At 41.8% G+C, this 18,247-nt stretch overlaps 1 protein-coding gene and 1 long non-coding RNA gene across 2 annotated transcripts in view; one reads left to right on the top strand and one right to left on the bottom strand.

Annotated features, from left to right (window-relative positions):
* Nucleotides 1–12,050: 12,050 nt before the first annotated feature.
* LOC140515975 (uncharacterized) lies at nucleotides 12,051–15,954 on the bottom strand. The gene is made up of 3 exons (XR_011971229.1): nucleotides 15,740–15,954; nucleotides 14,351–15,366; nucleotides 12,051–13,463 (listed from the first exon to the last, which is right to left on the bottom strand). It is a non-coding gene; the product is annotated as an uncharacterized lncRNA (long non-coding RNA).
* The window catches only part of LOC140515974 (uncharacterized), a 55,509-nt gene continuing 52,567 nt past the window's right edge, over nucleotides 15,306–18,247 (top strand). The window contains exon 1 of the mRNA XM_072626872.1: nucleotides 15,306–15,382. The gene's annotated coding sequence lies outside the window, so the exon portion shown is untranslated. The remainder of the gene's footprint in view (nucleotides 15,383–18,247) is intronic.

Raw genomic sequence — 18,247 nt, 5'->3', positions numbered from 1 at the left:
TAAGCGGCACACATGGATGGTTTCCAGTTATTTTAGAAGAGAGTTAGAGGAAGAAAGTGGTAATGAGAGTGTGCTGTCTTCATCCTGGGATTAGCTTTAGTTGGTAACCCTCAAACTCTGCCCAGGTTACCTCACGCACTCTTTCAAATGCTGTCAAATGTGACAGAGGCTGAGCCCAAACATAGAACAAAAGGAGAACCAAGGGAGGAAATGGGCATGAAGCCATGCCTGTTTTCTCCAAATCTTAAACGAGAGGTCTTTCCTCTACTAGAGATCTGCACAACTAGCTGCCCACCAAAGGATCTTGGGCAGCCCACAAAAAATGTAGAGGATGTTTTCCTCTGTATTTTTTGTGGACCCCCCAAAATCCTTTGGCGTGCTGTGGCTACAGGTTGTGAAGGCATGACTTACTATTTCACATGAATGAGGGGAGTTTACAGGTCAGTGGTAGAGAGATTTGGAGGTAGGAGAATGGACATTTTGGGTTTCTGCCAAAGCACCCTTTCTAAGAAGTTCCCTATTGTACCTACATCATCTGTAAGCCTTATGGACAAGTATCACAGTTTTCTATGTCAGCATCCCTCTACCATCAAAGTATTGAGTTTCTCAGGGAATCAGTAGTTTATCAGCTGACTCTGCCCCAAACCAGGCTATGGGAATCAACACAGCAGGCCAGAGAATAGATTGGATTCTTCCAGTGCTGGAGGAATTCATGGGCTCCGCCTTGTGGAACCTTGTGGGGATGGGCTGCACTGAGTCATCCCTACTTGCCATGGCAGCGTCTGCTCAGGATTCATGGCATACTTGTTGTAATAACTTCTCAGAGAAGGAAGTCAAACATAAGTGTCTAAGGCACTTAAGTGATATGTATTGGACATTGTGATTAAGAATTACTTATTTGACTTTATTTATATCCCTAAATCCTAGAATGGTTTTTGGGACATACTTGGTGCTTAATAAATCCTTGTTGACTCATTGACTTGGCTTGATTACAAATGTATCCTTCTCATAGTTAGCAATACTTATTCTATGGATGACCAGCCTTGTAGCCATGAGAAGACAGGGTGACTTCATCAACAGAAACCATTAAAGCTCCCTTGCGGATGCCTATTTAAATAATGTACTACAGGAGAAAATGACCGTAAAAGAGTTTGCTCAATAGTCTAAACATATCAAAGTAAGGGAATAGAAATCCACATATACAAAATATTTCTGTATATTGGCTATGATTTGAATCACAATGGGGTATCCAGGATTTGGCAAATTACTGAAAAATTCAGAGCACATTATTGTACCAGAATACTGTTGTTCTATATGAACTGAAAAATTTACTTGCTTCATATTCACCTGGCGAGACGTGAATTTTGGTGGAGTGAAATGAGAAGAACCAAGACAACAATTCATATGGCAACAATATTATAAATGTAATCACTTTTGAAAGTCTTAGAAAATATGGTCAAGAAAATGACCAACCACTATTCCTGGATGATTCATGATGAATCAATCTGTCCACTTTCAGAGGGTCAGTGGTGATAAATTCAGAATGCAGACTGAGGCATATTTCTTTTGGACATGGCCAGTACAGAAACTTCTTTTAATTGCTATACGTGTGTTGAAATGTTTTGCTTTTCTTTTTTTTTTGTTATTTATTTAACTTTTAACATTCATTTTCACAAAATTTTGGGTTCCAAACTTTCTTCCCACTTGTCCCCTCCCACACCCCAAAACACCAAGCATTCTGATAGCCCCTATCACCAATCTTCCCTCTCTTCTATCATCTCCCCTTTCCCTTGTCCCTATCTTCTCTTTTGTCCTGTAGGGCCAGATAACTTTTAACACACCATTACCTGTATTTCTTATTTCCTAGTAGCAAGAACAGTACTGGACAGGTGTTCCTATAACTTTGAGTTCCAGCTTCTCTTCATCCCTCCCTCCCCACCTATTCCCATTGGAAGGCAAGCAATTCAATGTAGGCCATATCTGTGTAGTTTTGCAAATGACTTCCATAACAGTCATGTTGTGTAATACTAACTATACTTCCCTTCATCCTATCCTGCCCCCCATTGCTTCTATTCTCTCTTTTGATCCTCTCCCTCCCCAAGAGTGTTGACTTCAAATTGCTTTCTCCTCCCATTGCCTTCCCTTCCATCATCCCCTCCAACCTGCCTATCCCCTTCTCCCCCACTTTCCTGTATTGTAAGATAGGTTTTCATATCAGAATGAGTGTGCATTTTATTCCTTCCTTTAGTGGAATGTGATGAGAGTAAACTTTATGTTTTTCTCTCATCTCCCCTCTTTTTCCCTCCACTAAAAAGTCTTTTGCCTGTCTCTTTTAGGAGAGAAAATTTGCCCCATTCCATTTCTCCCTTTCACCTCCCAATATATTTCTCTCTCACCCCTTAATTTCATTTTTTAAAGATATGATTCCATCCTATTCAATTCACTCTGTACTCTTTGTCTGTGTGTGTGTGTGTGTGTGTGTGTGCATGTGTGTAAGCCCACCAACTCCCCACACACTGAAGCAAGTTTCAAGGGTTTGCAAATATTGTCTTTCCATGTAGAAATATAAACACTTCAACTTTGGTAAGTCCCTTATGACTTCTCTTCGCTCTTTACCTTTTCATGCTTCTCTTCATTCTTGTGTTTGAAAGTCAAATTTTCTTTTCAACTCTGTTCTTTTCATCAAGAATGCTTCATTGAAAGACCATTTTTTCCCCTGAAGTATTACACTCGGTTTTACTGGGTAGGTGATTCTTACCTAGTTCCTTTGACTTCTGGTATATGATATTCCATGCTCTTCGATCCCTTAATGTAGAAGCTGCTAGATCTTGTGTTATCCTGATTGTATTTCCACAATACTTGAATTTTTTCTTTCTAGCTGCTTGCAATATTTTCTCCTTGACCAGGGAACTCTGGAATTTGACCACAATGTTCCTAGGAGTTTCTCTTTTTGGATCTCTTTCAGGAGGTGATCTGTGGATTCCTTGAATACTTATTTTGTCCTCTGCTTATAGAATATCAGGGCAGTTTTCCTTGATAATTTCATGAAAGATGATGTCTAGGCTTCTTCTTTGATCGTGGCTTTGAGGTAGTCCCATAATTTTTAAATTGTCTCTCCTGTATCTTTTTTCCAGGTCAGTAGTTTTTCCAATGAGATATTTCACATTCTCTTCGATTTTTTCATTCTTTTGGTGTTGTTTTGTGATTTCTTGGTTTCTCATAAAGTCATTAGCCTCCATCTATTCCATTCTAATTTTTAAAGAACTATTTTCATCAGTAAGCTTTTGAACCTCCTTTTCCATTTGGCTAATTCTGCTTTTGAAAGCATTCTTCTCCTCATTGGTTTTTGACCCTCTTTCGCCAATTGAGTTAGCCTATTTTTGAAGGTGTTATTTTCTTCAGTATTTGTTTTTTGAGGGGGTCTCCTTTAGCAAGATATTGACCTGCTTTCCATGCTTTTCTTGCATCTCTCTCATTTCTCTTCCCAGTTTTTCCTCCACCTCTCTCACTTGATTTTCAAAATCGTTTTTGAGCTCTTCCATCGCCTGATCCCATTGAACATTTATTTTCGTTGATTGGGATACAAAAGCATTGATTTCTATATCTCTCCCTGATGGTAAGCATTGTTCTTCCTCATCTGAGAGGATAGGAGGAGATATTTGTTCACCAAGAAAATAACCTTCTATGGTCTTATTTTTTTCCCTTTTCTGGGCATTTTCCCAGCCAGTGACTTGACTTCTGAGTGTCATCTCCACACACATCACGCCTCCAGATCCGCCCAGCTAGCACTTGGGGTCTGAGATTCAAATGCTGCTTACCAGTCTTAGGGCTTTCAGCGGGGGTGGGGCTGCTATTCAGTGTGAGATTAAGTCCAGTTGCTCAGGTGGGGGCCAGGCTGCCTCACGGGGCTCAGTTCCCTCAGGGGGTTTATGCAGAGACCTTCAACAATGGATCCGGGCTCCTGCCTGCTTTGGGTGCCCCTGTGCACTGTTTTCTCCTCTACTGTCTGCACTGCTGCCTCCGCTGCTGCCTCCCGAGCGGGCCTCAGTTATGGGAATACCCCACTCCCCTCTTGGCCAACCAAAAGGACTCTCTCACTGACCTTTGCTGCCTGTGGGTGGAGGGACCCACGCTGCCACTGGAGATTCTGTCCCTGAAGCCTCCTCGCATCTGCTCCTCTCAGCGCTGCAGGGCCAAGACAGAGCTCTGCTCTGCTCTGGGTCTGGGACGAAACGGAACTTTTGCTTCGGTTTCTCGGGGCTCTCTGGAAGAGAAATCTCCTCCACTCCTTTGTTCTGTGGCTTCTGCTGCTCCAGAATTTGTTTGGAGTTCTTCTTCACAGATATTTTATGGGCTGTGGGTTCAGAGCTAGCATATGTGTATCTTTCTATTCTGCCATCTTGGCTCCTCCTGCTTTTCTTTATTTATTGGTGAATGGGAAATAGTATGTGTAACATCTGGAGAAGGGCAGAAAAAAGACAAAACACCTGAAAACAAAATTGAATTCCAATTAGCAAAGAGGTTGTTGTTAAAAATTGGTTATGATTTTTTGATTCTATCAAGCTGTGTGCTTCCTAAAAAAGAACATTTCATTTAAGTGGGTAAGATAATCACTGGAGCTCCTCCTTGAGATTCCTCCCAGTAAAACATTCTATGATTTATAGATCTTTTGACATTCCATGTTCCAAAATTCACCTCTGACATCCCCTGTCTTCTGGTCTCTTCTAGCTCTAGGATTTTTTATTTCTAGTGGTCTTTGGGCCTTTGGACAAGACTTTGGGTGTCTAGCAGCAGCTACTGGGACAGGTTGACCATAAGAACCACATGCCCCCAAGCCTCTTCACAAAGTCCAGAGGACAAGAGAACCTACCCCCAGTTTCTAATGTCACTATACTCCAGCTGATCTTACTGGAACTGTGTTCACACTCCAAATCTGACTCTGAATCTCCTTTCTTGGCTCTCAGGCAAAAATATTTCACTTTCAGGAAAAAAATTGGAGTAGCTCTAGAGTTAGTCTCAGATAAAATCACAGCTTTGCCACAAAACTTTATTTGAATTTTTGAATTTAGGAAAGAAATTTTATAGAAATGGTCATGTAAACTATCATTTTCTGAGGTCAGAACAGGAAGGAAACTGGAGTTTCTAGTAGAGATTATCTAATATTGAGCGATCAGCTTAGCGCAGTACTCACCAAAACTTGGTCACATACAAAACTAATTGAAAATTAGATAGGATCATACAGACGTTAATGTCTCCATTAGCCAGCCAAAGCATATTTCAACAAAATCAAAAAGCAAAAATAGAACGTAATACAGAAGTGATTTGAGTCTTATAGTAATACTAGTAAAGGTTAAATACAAAATTCCTAGATATCATATTTCAAAAAATCACAGATGAAAAACTAAGTGAAGCAGAATGGGAAATGAAAATTAAAAAAATACATTTTTTAACTCCTGACAGAAATCTCATGGTGTAAGATCTAGAAAGTTCTTAACCAAAATCAAGAGCTTCAAATTCAAAGAACTACAGAGTGACAAAAAAGAAAAGTAAGATTACATGTACTAGGTAGTCAGTCAGCATCACTGAAGATCTCATAGCTACCATGGTAAAGGAGAGGAGAGATTAAATTATAATATTCCTGGGTGAAACAACCCATCAAAAGTGAATTAGCATAGTGTAGTATTAGAGATGGGAAAACTGGACTTTAAGGAGTGGAATGGAATAAGGAGCTTTATGTCCGCCATTGTGCTAAGCACATTCTAAATATTTTCTCATTGAATCTTCCCAATATCCCTGTGAGTTTTATGCTGTTATAGAAGAGAAGACTTGCAATTACTCATGAAGAATGTTCTTCACCTGAGTAGATACTTTGAATCTTAAAACACTGGAGTCAAGAGATGCATGGAGAAATATATTCTTTGAGCATATGGAAAAAAAAATCTGATGAAACATTTATATTCAAATGGGGAGAAAAATACACATCTTCTCAGAACTCTATTTAATTCAATGATCCCAGAGGAGATAAAAAGAACTTGAGGTTAATTTTGCATATTCTGATTACTTTAAGAGGTAAAACATAAAGAAAAGGGAAAAGAATAAATAGCCTGGAAAGGAAAGAGGGATAAGAAAGGAGGGACTAACTATCTCACCTAATCAGAGAGTGAGAAGACTAAACAAATATGAAGCAGGCAGATTGCCATCACTTTTTCTTCTGAAATAAATAGGGGTTAAATACATATACGCATGTATAAAACATGCATGCAAACTGAATCTGGTGTGGATATACATGAAAGTGGAGCTGCTCTCATGCTTACCTCACATCTCTGCTGCTGCAAATACAACATTTGCCATCACGTAGGAGGAGTTTCACATATAGGGCTTCAGCAACTTTTCCTTGTAATGGAAACCTAGGGGGTGGAACCAAGATGGTGGAGAAGAAAGAGCCACATACTCTAGTTCTTCCCCCACTGTCCATAAAATACCTGTAAAAATGACTCTAAACAAATTCTAGAACAGCAGAAGGCACAAAACGACAGAGAGAAAGAGATTTCAAGGCCAAGGTAACCTGGAAAGCCTACAGGAAAGGTCTATCTCAGGGGGCATGGAGCTGAGCAAAGGCCACAGAACCCAGTCCAGGCTTGGCTGTTCAGCAGGAACAGGACTGCAGCAGGTGTTCACGATGGAATCCCCAGCAGCAGTGGCAGTTCTCAGAGCTCTCAACCCACAAATACCAAAGAAAGCATCGAAGGTCAGTGAGAAAGCCTTTTCTTCTAGGAGAGAAGGGAACTGGGTCTGGCGCCACCAGGAGCAACCACTGCAGTAGCAGAGTTTCTTTTTGGAGATCTCAGCCTAAAATACCCTGGGGAAACTGAGCAACTGATCTGAATCTCAACTCTGAGCCCCACCCTAGGGTGAGGAGGAGAAGCGCTGGAGGAGCTGGAGGAAGCAGCAGAGAGGGAATTCTAATACTCAGATTGTGGGTACAAAAGTTTTTGGTTGCTCCCACATCGTCGCACAGACCAGGAGAAGAGAAAACCCCTCTCCCCAGATTGGGCCACCTTGCATGAACTGAGAACTTACAGGTCCCCAGAGTATACCCTCCTTTTAACAAAGAACTCAAAATTCAATTAATTGGCTGGGAAATTTTCCCCAAAAGGGAAAAAAAATAAGACTATAAAAGGGTACTTTCTTGGTGCCAAGGTATTTTCTTGAATTGCCTGCCTTTTCAATGGCGACGGCGGGAGGGGGGGGGGGGCGGGAGGGAGGAAGGGAGGTAAGTTGGAACTCAAAGTTTCAGGAATGAATATTGAGAATTGTTTTTGTATACAACTGGGAAATAAGAAATACCGGTAATGGGATACAGAAAGCAATCTTTCCCTACAAGAAAAGAGAGAAGATGAGGATAAGAGAAAGGAGGGATGTTATAGAAGGGAGGGTATAGAGAGGGAAGGGGTGATCAGAATGCAGGGCACTCCTAGGGAGGAGAGGAGAGGTGAGGAGAAAATTTAGGACTCAAAATTTTATGGAAATGAATGTTAAAAACTAAAAATAAATTTAAAAAAAAATCATTAAAAATAAAAAAATAATGGCGAGCCTATGTGGAAGCCAAGGGAAATGACAGCATCAAGCACATCACCAGGAACACCATGTTCATCCTCTGAAAAGCGGGAGAGTAGCTCCATTGGAATGATCCAAACAATTACGTAGGAGAAATACCCTTACATTCATTTGAAATGGGAAAACAATTCAAATAGAAAATACTTTAAGCCTATTGGACTCTGATTATCTCAAAATAGGAGTTTTTTAAAAGATAATTAGCGATTATTTCAGCATTCCTATATAAATTATCTACTATTGCAAGAGTGGAAAGGAACTTCCTGATAGAGATACAGCAATATGAATGGAAGAGGCCAGCTGAGATGGTAGAGGAGCAGGAAGAAGGACAGGCAAGCTCGACCCCATGAAAGAACTACAAACACATAGAAAATGCACCAGCCTGAGCACTGAGTGTGAAATACAAGAACAAATTCGGACTGAGTCATTCTCTAGCTCAGGTCAGGATTGGTCAACTACGGCTGAGAGGTCTGGGGACAATGAAGAGAGACTCTAGCCCTTATTAAGCTTTGTGGAACTTTCTATCATTCAGTCTCAATGAGAACCTGTAGATAATTGTGCACTAGGGTGAGAAGAGGGACTGTTCAGGCCTACATAGAGGCCTTGTCCTTGTTCAGATGGAAGTATCATGGTCCCACTAGAGAATGCACTCCTTGCAACTCAGGAGTTGCAAACTAGTTCATAGACCCAGTGAGAGACTGACACAGGGACCTGTGCTTAATTAGAAGTGGCAGATTAAGGTAAGGAGTCTTCATGGGTCCTAGACTTTGACCTCATCAAGGAGTACATGGAGATGAAAGCAGAAACTGGGAGACTTTGACATCAGAAGAAGATCAGGCTCAGAGATCCACTGCCCAATAATTTTTGGAGACTGCCACTGAATAATCAAAGTAAGAAAACCAAATCCAAGTTCTGTCATCATGAACTTGGAGATCTTTCCAGCTAATTCATAGTGGCTTGAGTCCAGAAGGACTTGAATTAGAAACCTGAAACCAAGAGTACTAAATCTCAAAGTTCAGACACACAGTGTATATTCCAGAATCGCCCAGATCAGACAGACATTTGAGAAAAAGGCAAGTTTGCAGGTGCTGTTCCTGATGTAGTAGAATGACACTCCACTCAGTACCCTAAGGAAGCAACAGAAAGATCCAAGAGGACACAAACATGTCCCAGACATTTTCTCCACAAGTCCAGAGAGCCATGCACTAGTGAAAAGTTCAAAATAGAGAAGGGCCTGAAGAATGAGGAAACAAAAGAATCTTATCATAAAGAGACATTAGAATGACAGGGATACTCAAGCAGCAAACTCAGAATAAGTGAATGACTTCAAAACCTCTACAGAAAAAGCCTCCAAATAAAACAGATTTTAGGCAGAAATTTCGTCAAAATTTGTTGTTGTTTAGTCATTTCTCAGATAGGTCTGACCCTTTGGACCCCTTTTGGGGTTTTCTTGGCAAAGGTACGGGAGTGGTGTGCCATTTCCGTCTCCAGCTCATTTTACAGATGAGGAAACTAATGTAAACAGGAATAAGTGGTTTGCCAAGGGTCACACAGCTAGTAGCCTATACATTGCACCACCTGTAAAACTTAAGATGATCTAAATAAGAAGATAATAGCTCTGTGAGACAAGAAAATATATTAACACAAAAGCAAAACCAAATTGAAAAATCAACAGAAGAAAACATAAGGTATCTCATAGCAAAAACAACTGACATAAGACCGATCAAAGAGAGATCATATAAGAACAAATAGATTATCTAAGAATCATGACCATGGATGGGGTTAGATATTATATTTTAAGAAACCTTATATCTGATCAGACATCTTAGAATCAGGATGCAGTTTAGAAATGAGAAGAATCCACCAATCACCTTCTGAAAGACACTCCAAAATAAAACTCCTAAGAACATATTCACCTATATCCCAAACTTCTTAGTTAAATAAAAAATATTACAAGCAGCAAGAAAAAAAAGAATTGAAATTCCAAGTAGCCAATCAACATTAACCAAATGTAATACCCACCATTATACGACTGGAGAATGTAGAGTATTATAACATAGGAAGCAAGAAAATAGGCTTAAAACCAAGAATAACTCACCCAGCAAAACTGCATGTAAAGATAAAGTGTGAAACTGATAAGTGATTATTCATTGGTTAGTAGTTAAGAGTTTGGCTATTCATATCAATAGCCATTGTAACCAATAGTAGCGTCTTAGATTTGGAAATATTTTGCAGAGGCCTTGGTGGTATGATACTTGATAGGAGATTTTGTCTGTAACTTTGAGTAGTATAATATTTGATGGGAGAGTATACATGTCACTATGAGTGAATCTGCCACTTGAAGGAGACATAGAACATGAACAAATGAAGGATGATTCAACCTGGTCAAGGAATGCTTTTTCTAGCATTGGCTTTCTGTAGTACAGGGCATGGGAATTTGGGACTTTCTGAGGATATTGACTACCTCTGTGCCCCTGTTACCACGAGGTCTGGAAGATCATTTTGCAAATCAGCGTAATTATGGACCAATCACAGTCTTAATTTAGTTGGCACCAACTGACATTATGTAATGAGCTTATAAATTCATACTGTATAAATGGGTGATCAAATTGTAGGAGTGGGAATGTGATCACTGATCACCGATTTATCTCTATTAGTGCTAATTGCTAAGCCTACCAATAGACAGATTTTGCTATGACTTTTATACCTCGGTTTCCCTTAATTGCAGATTTAGTGCAAGAAAGGGAAAAGAAATAGAGGGTTTCCAAGAATTCCTGATGCAAAATCCAGAGCTGTATAGAAACTTGAATATACAAACACTGAAGAACAGAGAAGAATATGAAGGTAAATATGAATGAAAAAGTATAAGAATCTAAACAAGAATATACTCTTTCCACTTTAATACATATGATGATATGTATCACTCCTCAATCCCCATAGAATTCGATGACTTTGGGAGTCATTTTTTAAAATATTTTGCAATAAGTTTTTATTGATGTCTTATATCTTTTATATCATCATAGTTATCCCTACTATTTGGCCCTATCCCCACCCAGATATCCATCCATTATACAGTAAGTAGTATTTCTTTAAGACAAAACAATTTAGAAGGCATAAATCATCACAACTAATTTGTACATTGGAAAAATCTAAATATTTGTTTAACATCTAAGAGTCATGGATTTCAACCCTTCATAAATGGATATGTGAGTGGTGTCCTCTCACATGTGTTATTTGTGTTGTCCTTGATATTTATCCTTCTGTAACATTCACTTTTAATTTGTGTGTGTGGGAGAGAAGCTGTTCTTTGTATTTCTGTGGTTGTAGCCATTGTTTATATTGCTTTCTTGTCTCTGTTTACTTCCATCTGCATCAATTCATGTAGATCGTTCCACGCTTCTTTCTGTTCATCACATACATAATTTCTTACAGCACAATCACATTCCACTACTCTTATGCACCACAGTTTGTGTAAACATTCTCCAGTCAGTGAACATGTACTTTGTTTCCAACTCGTTGTTACCGCAAAAAGTACCATATTGTGATGTATATAGGGGTTTCTTTTGATCAGTGACTTTCTTGGAGGACCCAAGTATTTATACCCAGTAAATGATTTTCTAGTTCAAATGCTATGGATATTAATCCCTTAATTTGCATTATTCCCAACTGCCGTTCAAAGTACTTATACCATCTTTTTGCTCCACCAATAATGCATTATTGTGGCTATCGTTCCCACATGCCCTGCAAAATTTAATGTCATTTGGGGGTCATCTTTGCTAATTTGCAGAGTATGAGGTAAATTCTCAAAGATTTTTGTTGTGTAGTTCTCTTATTGGTGATTTAGAGCCTTTTTTCTTGCATTTTTGAACACTCAGAAGTTCGGATGAGAAATATTTGTTCATATTTTTGATCACATATCCATTGTAGAATGACTATTAATCACACACACTTGTGTGCACTATACATTTCTATATATTATTTATATGATTTGTATTTCAGGTGCTTATAGTATAAATTTGACACAAAAACTTATTTCCCATTAAATCACTTCTCTTTTTATCCAAGTTGCATTAATTTTACCTGTGCAGAAGCTTTTCAGTTTCATGTTAGGAAAGGTTTCTATTTACTTTTTTAAAAATATTATTGCCTCTATTTCCTGTTTGATTAAGAGTTCATCTCTTACTAATAGCTCTAACAGGTATTTCATCTGTTTTTCTTTTAAGGTTTTCTTTTAAGGTTTTTCTTTTAGCATAATCATTAATATAAGTCTTTTGTCTCCATTTTGAATGTATTGGTTTTCTCAGCTGTTTGTTCCTAGGTAATTTATGTTTCCCAGTTTATCAAGCAGTGGTTTCATACATTCATTCATTTTTTCATTTATTCAACCAGTTATTCATTTATCCAACCACTCATTCATCCATTTATTCATTCATTCATTTCTTCATTCATTCGTTTATCCATTCATTCATCCATTTATGCATTCATTCATTCATTTATTCATTCATTCATTTATCTATTCATTTATTCGTCTGTTCGCTTATTCGTCTATTCGTTTCTTCATCTATGTATTTATGCATTCACTCACTCATATTATTAATTTGTGGCTCCAATATCCCGAGTGTTTCTCCTCCCCATGCCTCAGCAGGCAGTTTGCAATACCGCAGCAGAGAGGGTCCCAGCCCTGGTTACCCGCCTACGTCTCAAAATAACCGTCAACTGCGCCTCCCAAGTTCGGACCTGGCCCTCACCACGGACCTTGCGGCCACGAGCCTCCCTGCTCGTACTGAACCTGCACTGGAAACCTTAGGAGCGAACCACCTGACTGACCCATGGTCTTAGTCATCTTCATTTCCAGGCTCTGCTGAGGCTGACTGGATCCTCCCGGATCCTCCTCGACCTCGGGATCGGCGGAAGGATGGTCACACGCTCTGCTGCCTCGCTTCCCTCAGCAGGCCAAGGCTGGCGTGGGCACTGTCCCCTCCGCCCCATCTGGGCTCCCTACTCAGTAGTGGCTCGGGTTCCCTCCCCTAGACTACAAACTGGATCCAAGTTACGGGGAAAGGGCGAGCCTGGTGCGTGGGGAGAGTCCAGGGAAAGTTCGTAGGACAGGAAGCGGGGTGGACTAAGAGGGGTGGGGCTGGGGGGAAAAAAGGGTCATTCCCTTGTCCAGAGACAAGGAGGGGCCAGACCTAGCCTTTCTGACAGTGACGGAGATGGACTTGAGTTCCCGGGACCTTCTCCTGTCCTTAGCGGGTCTGGTGGCCACCTGGTCAATTGTCCAACTCGCTGCACTCTAAAGGAGTTCCGAGAAGTTTGCCTCCTTGGGGCTGGGAGAGCTTGGGAAGGAGACTTGCAGAGGCCAGGAGGGCCAGGGGGAGCATCCAAGCGTGGTGGTAATCATCGTGACCAGGAGGGCGGGTGCAAGGCTGCTCAGGCTTCCCTTTGTCTGCCCTGGGTCTGGAACCTTGAATCCATCAATTCCGCCAACTCTGGGGGTCGCTATGGCAACCGCGGAATGCAGGGCCGGGGCGAGAGGAAGCTGGAGTCCAGGTTGAACAGTGGGGGCGTAGTTTCGGCTCCCATTCAGCCCTCTGGAAGGCTGGCTGGCAGGCCGCCTCAACTTGGAGCCCCTGAGTCTGCAGACAGCAGCTCTGCAGGAAGGCCTTTGTAGCTTGGACGAGCATGGCCTCACGGGGCCAGTGGCCTGTGCACAGGCGACGGGAAATTTGGGGAACTCACCAGCTGGAAGCGAGGGATTCTCAGCTGACCCTTGTGGAGGTTTTCCCGATGCCGTTCTCTCCCGCTTCAGGGTCAGACGGAGAGACGTACTCAATTTGGTGATGCCCTTCCTGAAAGCAAAAGCAGGTAGGGAATTCATCCCAGTCGTGCTCTCTAAAACCGTGGGACCTCTGGAGGTGCACGCACCACCAACTATTTACATTCAACGGGATAGGAACAGACGGCAGTGTGTCGTCAATGCCATATGAGCTACTGCTATAAATTTCTCCAGACATTTGTGTATGTATGCACACACACATATGTATAAAATATTATATGGATGCAGATATTAAGGATCTAATAGCTTACTGTAATAAGCAATCTTCACTCGAAACCATTCATTCCTTCATTCATTTATTCATTCATCCATTTATTCATTCATTTATTCATCAATGAATTTATCCATCTATGTATTTATTAATTCATGCATTTGTTCATTTATGAATTTGTGCATTTATTCATTTATGCATTTATGAATTCATTCATTCATGCATTTATGCATTTATACATTAATTCATGTATGCATTTATTCATTTATGAATGTATTCATTTATGCATTTATTCACGTATGCATTTATGCATTTATTCAATTATGCATTTATGAATTTATTCATTTATGCATTTATTCATTTATGAATGTATTCATTTATGCATTTATTCATTTATGCATTTATTCATTCATGAATTTATGCATTCCCTAGCTCATTTACTTATTTATTTATTTATGGATGTGTGGCTGCAATATCCCGAGTGTTTGTCCGCCCCATGCCTCAGCAGGCAGCCTGCAATACCGCAGCAAAGAGGGTCCAGGCCTGGTTACCCGTGGACCTCTCAAAACAGCCATTAATGCCTCCCACCAAGTTGGGACCCGACCCTCCCCACAGAACCTGCTGCCACGAGCCTAGCTGCCCGTAGTGAACCTGGACTAGCAACCCTAGGAGCGAACCACCTGACTGACCCATGGTCTTAGTAATCTTCATTTCCAGGCTCTGCTGAGGCTGACTGGATCCTCCTCAACCTTAGGATTGGCAGAAGGATGGTCACACGCTCTGCTGCCTCGCTTCCCTCAGCAGGCCAAGGCTGGCGTGGGCACTGTCCCCTCCGCCCCATCTGGGCTCCCTACTCAGTAGTGGCTCGGGTTCCCTCCCCTAGAATACAAACTGGATCCACGTCCCCGGGGAAAGGGCGAGCCTGGTGCGTGGGGAGAGTCCAGGGAAAGTTCGTAGGACAGGAAGCGGGGTGGACCAAGGGGGGGTGGGGCTCGGAGGAAAAAAAAGGGTCATTCCTTTGTCCAGAGACAAGGAGGGGCCAGACCTAGTCTTTCCGACACTGACGGAGATGGACTTGAGTTCCCGGGACCTTCTCCTGTCCTTAGCGGGTCTGGTGGCCACCTGGTCAATTGTCCAACTCGCTGCACTCTAAAGGAGTTCCGAGAAGTTTGCCTCCTTGGGGCTGGGAGAGCTTGAGAAGGAGACTTGCAGAGGCCAGGAGGGCCAGGGGGAGCATCCAAGCGTGGTCGTAATCATCGTGACCAGGAGGGCGGGTGCAGGGCTGCTCAGGCTTCCCTTTGTCTGCCCTGGGTCTGGAACCTTGAATCCATCAATTCCGCCAACTCTGGGGGTCGCTATGGCAACCGCGGAATGCAGGGCCGGGGCGAGAGGAAGCTGGAGTCCAGGTTGAACAGTGGGGGCGTAGTTTCGGCTCCCATTCAGCCCTCTGGAAGGCTGGCTGGCAGGCCGCCTCAACTTGGAGCCCCTGAGTCTGCAGACAGCAGCTCTGCAGGAAGGCCTTTGTAGCTTGGACGAGCATGGCCTCACGGGGCCAGTGGCCTGTGCACAGGCGACGGGAAATTTGGGGAACTCACCAGCTGGAAGCGAGGGATTCTCAGCTGACCCTTGTGGAGGTTTTCCCGATGCCGTTCTCTCCCGCTTCAGGGTCAGACGGAGAGACGTACTCAATTTGGTGATGCCCTTCCTGAAAGCAAAAGCAGGTAGGGAATTCATCCCAGTCGTGCTCTCTAAAACCGTGGGACCTCTGGAGGTGCACGCACCACCAACTATTTACATTCAACGGGATAGGAACAGACGGCAGTGTGTCGTCAATGCCATATGAGCTACTGCTATAAATTTCTCCAAACATTTGTATAAGTATATATAATATTATATGGATGCAGATATTAAGGATCTAATAGCTTAGTATGATAAGCAATCTTCACTCGAAACTAAACCAGCACAACATTTATTCTGCATACATGTACAATAAAGAACCTCATTGAAGAAATATAGAAAAACAAAGCTTAACAGAGTAACGCAAATATTTACATACAGCACCAGACCTGGACACTTACTTATGAGTTCTCCTTCACAGAAGGGTAGTAAGTGGATGAGGAATCTTGATACTGGGTACTCAGTGTCCCTAATATGGTAAATCAAAAAGATTCCAGGTGAAACACCCTTCCCCTCTGTGAGCCCCCAGGCAAAAGCAATATTCAAGAATATATACAGTTTTCAAACAAAGACTTGTCACCTGATGGGCTCAGTGCCGAAAGGCTTGAAAGCCTGCTTGGCCTAGCACCTAAACTGGCTTAATTCCAAAGGTGCCAGTGCCCAACTAACTCAGTGCCTAACTGACTCAAATTGACTCAGCACCGGATGTGTAACAACTGGGAACTAGAGCAGAGTTCAAAGGACCAATACTTCTGTGATTGATGAGACAAAATACCTGTGTACCTTTAGACCTGGGAAAGCAGAAGGGAAGATGTGTAGTCACAGAGACCGTATGTGTATAGGGAAGATCTTCATGTTCTATGAACCCTACACCCAGTCCTGGCCAGAGCACAGCCCGCACTGGTACCATGGGCATTCCTTCAGGGATCCTTTGGTACCAGTGGTTCCCCTCAGTGCCATCCTATAGCAACCATAGAATTCAGACCATGAGCAATAATAGGAGGACCAAAACGGGGGAAAAACCAAGAAAGTCGTCAGGGGAGACTGGAAAATAAAGTATTGGATTGCTTCCAAAAGCACAGTTAGGTACCACAGCTCATCCATACCTGAATGGGAGGGCATTAGATGAGATGAGCCAGGTGGTATGACTTGAGAGGTATTCAAAAAGTCCTTCCCTTTCGATTTATCGGGCCTGAATTGAGACGGACAAAAAAGGATTAGTATGGGAACTTAGTGTAAATGACTGGGCTAACAGGGACACACATTCCTTCCTTTCTTCTAATATCAAATTTCTGCCTTCTCTTCCTAGTAATTATGCTTTGTAGGAAGCCATCCAGCACCCGTAGATCAGCCAAAATGTTCATAGACATCAAGAGCAAGAGCCGTTTTGGTAACTATAGATGTAACTGGATTTTATTTACTCTATACTAGTCTCTGAGTACATCTAGTATAGAAGAGAGAAACAATTTTGCTTCTCCTTGTTTTATATTGCTCTAAGATATATCACAATGTGTTCAAAAGGATGAATGTTATTTACATGGCAATAAGTTTTTGTTTGCGGTCTTTGTTTAAAATTCATACTATTATGATAGTATTATGCTTGATTTCTTCCATTATGATTTTGGAAAGTGTTATATAAGAAATAGGACTAATATGAGAGAATGATACCTGGAGTGAAATGCCTTTATTGGAGGTTAGCTGCTGTTTGGATCTGAATGCTGAATACACAGCAGGAGTTCAAGGTTGTCCTTAAAGCAGAAAGGGTATGCTCTGGTCTGTGTACTTGGGTAGAACTGGTGAATCTTTTATCTAGATAGTCAGGTTCTCCCCTTACCTCCATCACATAGCAACCTCTCCTTCTTTGAGATTAATGAAATGTATCTTTACCAGCTAATCAAAATCCTGGTACCTATTGTCTACAGCCCTGCCTCTGGGTCTCACACCCCAACTAGGTCACTCCACTTCCTTCCACAGTTCAGCTCATTATCTGCTTCACAATCTTCCCCTCCTCCCCAACTTCTGCCCTCATTCTATGGGACTTCCCTCTACGTGTGTCTGTCTGTCTGTGTCTATGTGTATAATAATTATTTGATTTTTTTTTTCTCTCAAAAACCCTACTACACAAGGACTACACTTTCCATGGCTCTACCCCACTTCAGCCATACACAAAGAAGGGCAAACTCATGATATTGGCATCACTCACATATGCATGACCTCTGTATTCAAGAATTCTGAAATATCCTTATCTTTCACCTCTCCCACCACCTTCCTTTACAAAACCCTACTCTTCTTCCACACCATGACTTTTATTTCCTCAGTTATCTCCCAAACCTTTTCCTTGCATTGACCACTGCATCTTGACCCCTTGGAAAACCAATTCAACTCTACGTTCTTCTTTTCTCTTGGGTCCCTAGACCCAATCAGTCTTAAAATGCTCCCATCAAACACTGCTGCTGAATGAAGATGGAAAATATCTGGAAATCATTTTGACTGGGTCTACTGCAAATGAGTTACCCAAACTCAACTAAGTTAGGTGAACCTTTGACCTTCCCCTATCAACCTCACTCTCCCTCTCTCCATGGTGGCTCTTCCAAAGAATCCCTCCTCAACCTTCCCATGGCTCCCCCTCCTCTACCCTATCAGCTCACAATCTTGTTTCATATTTTACTTAAAAATAGAAGCCATTTGCCATGATCTCCACCTTTTCCTCTCTTTTCCATGGCACAGATGGTTTCTGCTATTATCTCTTTCTTTACTCCTTTCTCGCATGAAGAGATAAAGCCCACCTTGTACCTTCCCTCTAGGTGGACATGGGAATGGGAAAGCACTCCAGTATCTTTGTCAAGAAAACCCCAAAAGGGGTCACAAAGAGTTGGACACAGCTGAAAATGATTAAAGAACAACAAGCT

Source organism: Notamacropus eugenii, chromosome X (assembly GCF_028372415.1).
Source record: "Notamacropus eugenii isolate mMacEug1 chromosome X, mMacEug1.pri_v2, whole genome shotgun sequence".
Classification (NCBI taxonomy): domain Eukaryota; kingdom Metazoa; phylum Chordata; class Mammalia; order Diprotodontia; family Macropodidae; genus Notamacropus; species Notamacropus eugenii.
The sequence above is the reverse complement of the archived record's forward strand: the minus strand, read 5'-3'. Positions and strand labels throughout refer to the sequence as shown.